We start from the raw sequence: 7,560 nt of genomic DNA on the forward strand, positions 1-7,560 counted from the left end.
GTTGGCCAAGACAGCAGAGACGGGCGAACACATAACTGTACCAAAAACCTGTTGATAGTGGTGCCGTTAAGGCAGCTAATTAGTGATCATATAAAAGGAGCTCTTATTGCAGCGTTTAGATCACCCCTGATGAAGGCAAAAGACAGGAGTGTCAAAACGTTGGGTCTATGAATTGTAACTTCTTTGGTTACATTCATTAAATCTGTATACCAGAGTAGCATCTAGAGTAGCAAGTACGTCTTGTGTTTCTCCCTACACTTCTTTCTTGCTTTAGCCACTTCCTACGTGCTTTGTATAGGTAATAACATGATTACGAGTGCAATTTGGTGTTGACCGAGTAAATTTTTAAAAGCAACAAAGTTGCACGAGCCCGTAGGGTGAGTGCAATTCATAGTCTGAAAAATTTACTGGTGCCTATTTACACCAAATTGCACCAGAAATCATCTTGTTACTTGTTAATAATTTACATGAAAAACTCATCACTGAAAGTCAAGAGGGACGAAATTTTTGCAGCCCGCGCGCTATTTGTAATATGTCCTTGTGTTAGAACTTTGCACTCTTGTTACAATTTTGCACTCGTGTTGCATGAAAAATACACTCGTTTTCAGCCAATCAGACACGCGTAATTTTTTCACGCACAACAACAACAGGATAGAGCAAAGTAAAGGCTTCTCTATTTGTAAAAGCAAAGTAAAGGCTTCTCTATTTGTTAAATAGTGATCTTCACTCGTAGCACCAGGTATGTAAACTATAACTGCGGCCAAAGCGATCATGTTACATAGCTGTGACGTAGAAAACTGTGAAGACACGTCGGCATTTATGGTGGAGAAAGGAGAAATCTATAAGATAGGACGAACGTAATGTGTGGTCGGAGCGCCAAATGAGCCATCAATCCCCTCCTGCCTTCAAGAAACTAAAAGTAGCAATAGTAGCAATGTCATTGTGATAACAGCACTGCAACGAGATAAATAAAGAAACACAAATTTCATTGAATTAGATGGTAGCGAATCCAAGTGTGAAAGTCGATGCGTACGTACGAAATATTAATTTATAATATTGATGTCAGTTATTTCTTATGAGCAGAATGGGTCATAAGGCAATGGTGCACTTAAACTAAAGAAGTTTTTCTCTACCAAAATCCCTATTTTAGATTAATTTGAATCAGATGACTATAAACTCACTCGTTTTCCGTTTGGTTTGACCGACTCGAAGATCGCGACGATAGCCTCTGCCTTTGCAATCTTTGAGGAAAGGAGCAACTTGCAGTGAAACTGCCGATGAAGGGGAACCTCCGCCGCACGTAGTGCAAAGGAATAAAATTTTATAACAACACAAACGAACACAGCTACCCATTCTTAACATTGATTTCGCCATAGAAAACAAAATACAAACTAACCAAACCAAACATTCACTAACGGGAATTTTTTGTTCTAATTTTGACCTAAACACCGCAGGCGAGAAACCGTCTTTGTCAGTCTTTTTCGAGACCTTCGTTTGATGCACGCGGTTCTCCTTCCTAGGGTTGAACCCTACTCGCAACTTCTGTCCCTTCTCTACGCTGACTGATGCAAAATTACAAGAGTTGTGAGAGTTTATAAGTGTCAACTAAGAGTTATGACAGTTTTTATGTCATCACCCTGTAATTCGTTACTAGCCCACGAGACACTTTTTAACACAAAATAAGAGCACTTTGAGGCCCGAAAAAACCGATTTTTAAGTTTTTTTGAAATTTTCTTCTATCAGAATTGGTTTGTACATATGATAAGCTAAATATTTACGCCAAAATGAGACAATTTCGTATCATAGGCACTTAAAGGAAAATTTTTTTGATAAGGAACATAGTTTGAATCATTTTATAGTTTCACAGGTCCATTTTTATGGTTTCTTGTCCCTGTCATTTAATCCTGTAATCTACATTTATTTTATATTTTATCAGAGGCTTTTATTATTTCGTATGTAGATTTATAATGTTTCAGAATATGTATTGTATGAGAGCCACAAGTTTGATAGCCTTTTGGCGATGAAGTGCTATCCTCTTTAATTAAAGAGTTAACATAACCACTTGCTTACTTACTAACTTACTTAGTTGCTTCCTTATTTACTTACTCATTCACTCACTCTATCACTTACTCACTCACTCACTCGCTCGCTCGCTCGCTCGCTCGCTCACTCACTCACCCACTCACCCACCCACCCATTCACCCGCGCTCAAAATGGATTGTTTTTTAAGTACTCATTAGAGTGTGAGAACTCCGTGATGGAACTGTCTTATATGTAAGTATATTAAACGAAAAGAAAGCAAAGTCGATATAAATGATTAAGCTAACAATCCTATTGGACTTTTATTTTCAGAGACGGCCTAAACCATAGATTTTCGTTTTATTCAGCAACAAATGCGAATCGGCAACTGAACCAGCCAGTGTCTCCAGCAGGTTATTTCTTCGCAACTCAACAACTTCAACAAGCTCAACTTCCAGCAGCGAATGTTCCAAAAAACCCATGTACGGGTCAGGAATTGTCCAAAGGACAAGAACTGGTAAAACATGTACAGAAACAGAAACAGGAGAGGAGACAAAAGAGCTTCTTCACGCCTGGGCTCCTCGTTTTGAAAGACTAGAAGGAGCTTCCGACAAAGTACGCGCAGCAATTTGGAATGAGATTTGCGAGGAATTCAAGGGCAGCTAAGATGAAAATGAGCGTACTTTCCCACAAGTGAAGAAAAGATAGCTAAATTTGGAATACGAATTCAAGCAGCTTAAGCTCAAAGCAGGCGAAACTGGCGAGGAGGGCCTGAATGAAATCAAGGAGAACTTTTCTTATTACTGTATTTTTGACTAAACTATGGGCTACCAATACAGCATAGATCCCGCCAAGATGGAAATTGAAGGTTCTTCATTCATACCAAGTACATCAGACACCGGCCCTACTCTGCAACACACTTCTCCCGTGGCAAAGGAAAGAGAGGAAAGCGCCACAAGTGCTGCTAGCTCGGAAAACGAGGTCATACCTTCAACAAGCGCTTGTGTGAAACGTGGCTGCAGCGATGTGCGTGGTAAGGAATCACGGAAGAAGAAACGAGGAAAAAGTGACGAAGCTAACGCCACAGATGACTGGAGTGCATTCAAAGAAATGTGGGAGAAACGTCTTCATCAAGAAAATGAACGGTTTGAATAGTCAATGACAATGTTCCATGAGAAACTTAAGATTCAAATGAAACAAACAGCGTCTCTGTTGTCCGGATTTAAAGATTTAATGAAGGATTTGATGAAGGAATAGAGCTAGCAAATGTGTGTTAATTTACTGTTCAATTTTTTTCCCGAGAATTTGGCATTTGAACTTTACTGCCTTTTCTTAATTACATAAGTTGTAAAACACACGGTCCACCTGGCCATGATAAAGAAACCCAACAAAATGAACGAATTTAACAGCAAACAAATCAGCCACTTTTTGTTTTCGTCTCTCTTCGAACAAATACAAGCAGTTTCTTTGTACGGAATAACTTACTAGTATCTTGAACACACTCAAATTAAATAATTACAAGTTATCCCACACAAAGTTCTTTAGTGTTTCCCTTACTTCAGCGCCGCCTTCGCGTAATGGTCCTTCATAATCGTTGTCAGAATCACTGTCATCTGAATCGCTATCGCTGCAATCGTACAAGTCGCCGTGATCGCCACAGATGTTATGTAAAACACATGCAGCAAGAACAGTTTTACTGAGTGTTCAGGTTTGCTGCTCAACTTTTTTTAATAGTAACCGCCAGCGTCCCTTGCACGCGCCAAATGCTCTTTCAACAACAGACCTTGCAGCACTAAGCTTTTTGTTAAATTCACGTTCATTGGTGTAAGATGCCTTCTATTAGGATAAAGTTTGACAAGCCATTTCAACAGTGGATACGCCCTTTTTTTTATAATGAGAGGGGGAATTTCTGTCGCACTGACAACTTTCTTTGGTGATGTTAAAACTAGTTCTTTTTCTCCAAGATAAAAAAGGCCACTTAATCTTAACACCCTGGTATCGTGCATGCTTCCAGGATACTCAAGCTAACATGAATGAATTTTAAACTGCAATTAATTATGGCTTGTAAATTGACACTATAATGCTGCTTTCTGTTGAAATAGTCCTCGTGGTTATCGTTTATTTCGGTGTGACAACCGTCTATAGCGCCAACAATTTGCGAAATCTCAGATCATATGACATCAGAATTGACGGGGAAGTACGCCGTCGAAATCGAAAAGACATCTGGCTCACTAATGAGCAGCCGTTGGAGGATGTTGCTGCTGATTCTACCCCACTTCCATTGGCTCAACCCGCGGTGCCACCAGGTCCAGTTAACACATCCTCAGCACTGCCCTCCGTAGCTGAATCCACCTCAACTCCATACTTGTCTCCATATCCCCCTGTAGCTGAATCTGCCCCAACACCAGACTCGTTAGTTGGGCGGGGGGTCAGGAGGTCAACAAGACAGAGAAAACCCCCTGAACATTTTAAAGACTTTGTTATGTCACAATCAGTTTGCCCTTAGGATTGATAACTTTGATTTCGTGTAAGAAAGAGGAAATGTGAAGAAATACTGTTAGAAGTATGCCAGCATAAATTACCTGGCTATAAAGAGTAGTCTGAGTTAAAAAGCGTACTTATTACTTCAACATAAACCGAGCAGTTACATGTTCAAAAGACCGAAGGAATAACTGACTAAATCCCGGATGCGCCTCTCGTTATATAATTATTAGTGGCACGCTCACTGTGATAAGTTCAATTGTATGTGCCTATGTGCGCAGCTTCGATATAGTCAGGTAATTTATGCCGGCATACTTCTAACAGCATTTCGTCACAGTGTTCCTCTTCAAACCCATCCATCAGTTCCTATAACTCTTGTCCTGTCTTTGGAAACTTAATAAACTGGTCTTTTAGTCGTAGAAGAGAACGTTCGAATTCGGTACAGACAGTTTTAGCGGTGGACACACCCGTTGCAAAGGCCTCACGATTTTGCTTGCGAGCGACCGTGTTTGTGATATGCATGACTGATTTTACCGCGAAAGATGATTGACAGCTTGACTGTTCCAAGTAATAGTGGAGCTCGCAGAGCGTAGCCTCATCATTATACAAAATAGTAGTAACCCATCGAGCCGAAAAAATTTGGATGTTCGACCGTACGACCGTACGACCGACCGTACAAGGTGCTACTTTTAGCATGCGTGGCCAACTGTACCACGGGCACTATATTATAATCAGTCCTCTACACGGGCACGGAGAAGTTGCGAATGAAAATCCATTAATATTACCACGCACTTTATCCATAGTAGGGGCTTTAGTTTTGTTGAAGAGACGTGCGGGAGAAAAAAAATGCGAGCTCCGCTTTTAGGTTTGCCTAAATCTATATATTATACTTTGTCATCAGATGTGAAGCCAAGTTTTCTAAAGTACGACTTGAGATTTTCAAGTGCACTTGAATCAGGTGCCTACTAGAAAAGTACTTAACTTCTAGTGTGAAGCCAAGTACTTTTGAAAAATTGTTATGATGTATTTAGTTGGTTCAGTATGATTTAAATATTTGTTTATATCTAGAATGTAGTAGCTAGTGAATGAATTGCGTGAACTTATCGGAAGCGTTAAGCACGTCGTTATTCATTTGTGATATTAGTGTACAAGTGTTTGGATTAGTGTGCTAAAAAAAAAAAGATTAATCTACGAAGGTCAGTTGACCAGCATACCTTCCGATGGCGAATATATAAGCATGCTTGAGAGCTCGAGGAGATTTATCAGAGTAAGAGTCAGATAACCAGAGTTACACAGAGTAAAAAGAACTTGATGTATAAGAGAACCGACAGATAAAAGAAACAGTAAAAGACAAGTCTAGAGTCCTTGAATAGGCACGTACCGTAAAGTGTTGTGCGGTCTGCTGCTAGTCTTCCCTATCATTGCGACTCAATATATTTGGTTGAGGCCGTCGAAAATAAATGTTCGACTCAATCTTCTAGACTCATCTTGTAAATAAAAATTTATTTTATCCGGTAATAGTGATTTTTGTAATTTTAAATCGCTCATCTCAGTTTAAGAGTGATCATATCGCGATTCGGATCTTATAAAAATCGTGTAAGAAACATTGTGTGCATGTGCGACTTTATTTGGAGGAATCCATACATATCAGCAATCGTCATCTGCTAGAATAATAGTGAAGGTAATGGTTGATGGAAATGTCTTTGACAGGATCTTACACTTTAAAAAAGGACCTGGGAAACATTTCTGAGCATATTAATGTAAAATTAGTTTCAGCAAGCCGACGTTCCTCGTCATTATTTGATATTCTGCCCGGCAGTCAGTCTTCAAATGTTTTCCTAAGTGTCGAGTTTTTTCTATATGTTTTTTTTTCCCCATTTGGTCAATATTTGTGACCTCTAGTCAGAAAATAACATAACGGATTTCTGGTTTCCCCAAGTTCGGATTTTCCGCGAAGTACGTTGAGAGAAAATTTCGCCTTTCCTCTTTATTTATGTTAAGCATTTCATGTAATATATCAAACATAAGGAAGATATCTAAACACCGCGAAATGGTTGAAAAAACGAGGCGCAGCCGAGTTTTTTTTTTTAACCAACTTCAAGGTGTTTGGATATCGGATGAAACATCCTTTCGAATGTTTGATGTAGCTTCTCAAACCATTAATAATTCTTGGAGAAAATCAAAGCAAAAGTTCACCAAATTTTATGATAATTAAGATCACATATCCAAACCACCTTCACAGTTGTAATTTCCTTTGTTTTCTCAGCATGAATTATTAATGAGTTTGAGAATATTTCTTCACGGCTGCTTTTGCTCGTATCAAGGAAACGGTCGTCGTGCTGTCAAACTACCTCTGTCTAGCTAGCTAGGGAATCAAATTCAACTAAGTTCCACAACAATTGTTATGAAACTAAAAATCCGTCAAGATATTTAATCGTTACAAAACTACTTTCTTCTCATTAGGCTTTCTTGTATTTGTAGTCAATATCTAAGAAACGAAGAAAAGATTCGCAATGCAAAGAATTACGAGGAATAAGTTGTCATAATTATGAGATGAGAGATTTAATAAGATTATACCGTTTGAAGGTAATTACACAACAACAAGACAAATCGAAAAGTTGGAGAGCAAAAGGCGTACTAAAGGTTCCGATTCTTTTTCAATAAATCAACGAATTTGGTTGATCAAATATTCAGTGCAGTAGATGAAAGTAGAGGTTTTTACAGGCACAGCCACCTGGAGAGAGATTGTTGATTACACTTTTTAAATTTCTCGAAAGAAATGTGTTTATTGCTCCGTTTAATTTATTTTCATTGACACTGACTAAAGACACCCGTTTTTGCCCTTTAAAGGAAATAAAAACAATTTTGGCCTTAAAAGGGCAAACACAAATCGAAGGTCTGTTCGTACACATCTACTGCAACAGGATTGGCCTGGAATTGTTATTAATGTGTGCTCGAAATAAACCATCATGGCAGTTCTATGGGGCATCTTTTTTTAAACTCTAAATAAAATTTAACGGTTTAGAAGACTTAGAAATGTTTTCGTGTTATATTTTTTTC

The sequence above is a fragment of the Pocillopora verrucosa genome, chromosome 14 (genome assembly GCF_036669915.1).
Source record: "Pocillopora verrucosa isolate sample1 chromosome 14, ASM3666991v2, whole genome shotgun sequence".
Lineage (NCBI taxonomy): Eukaryota > Metazoa > Cnidaria > Anthozoa > Scleractinia > Pocilloporidae > Pocillopora > Pocillopora verrucosa.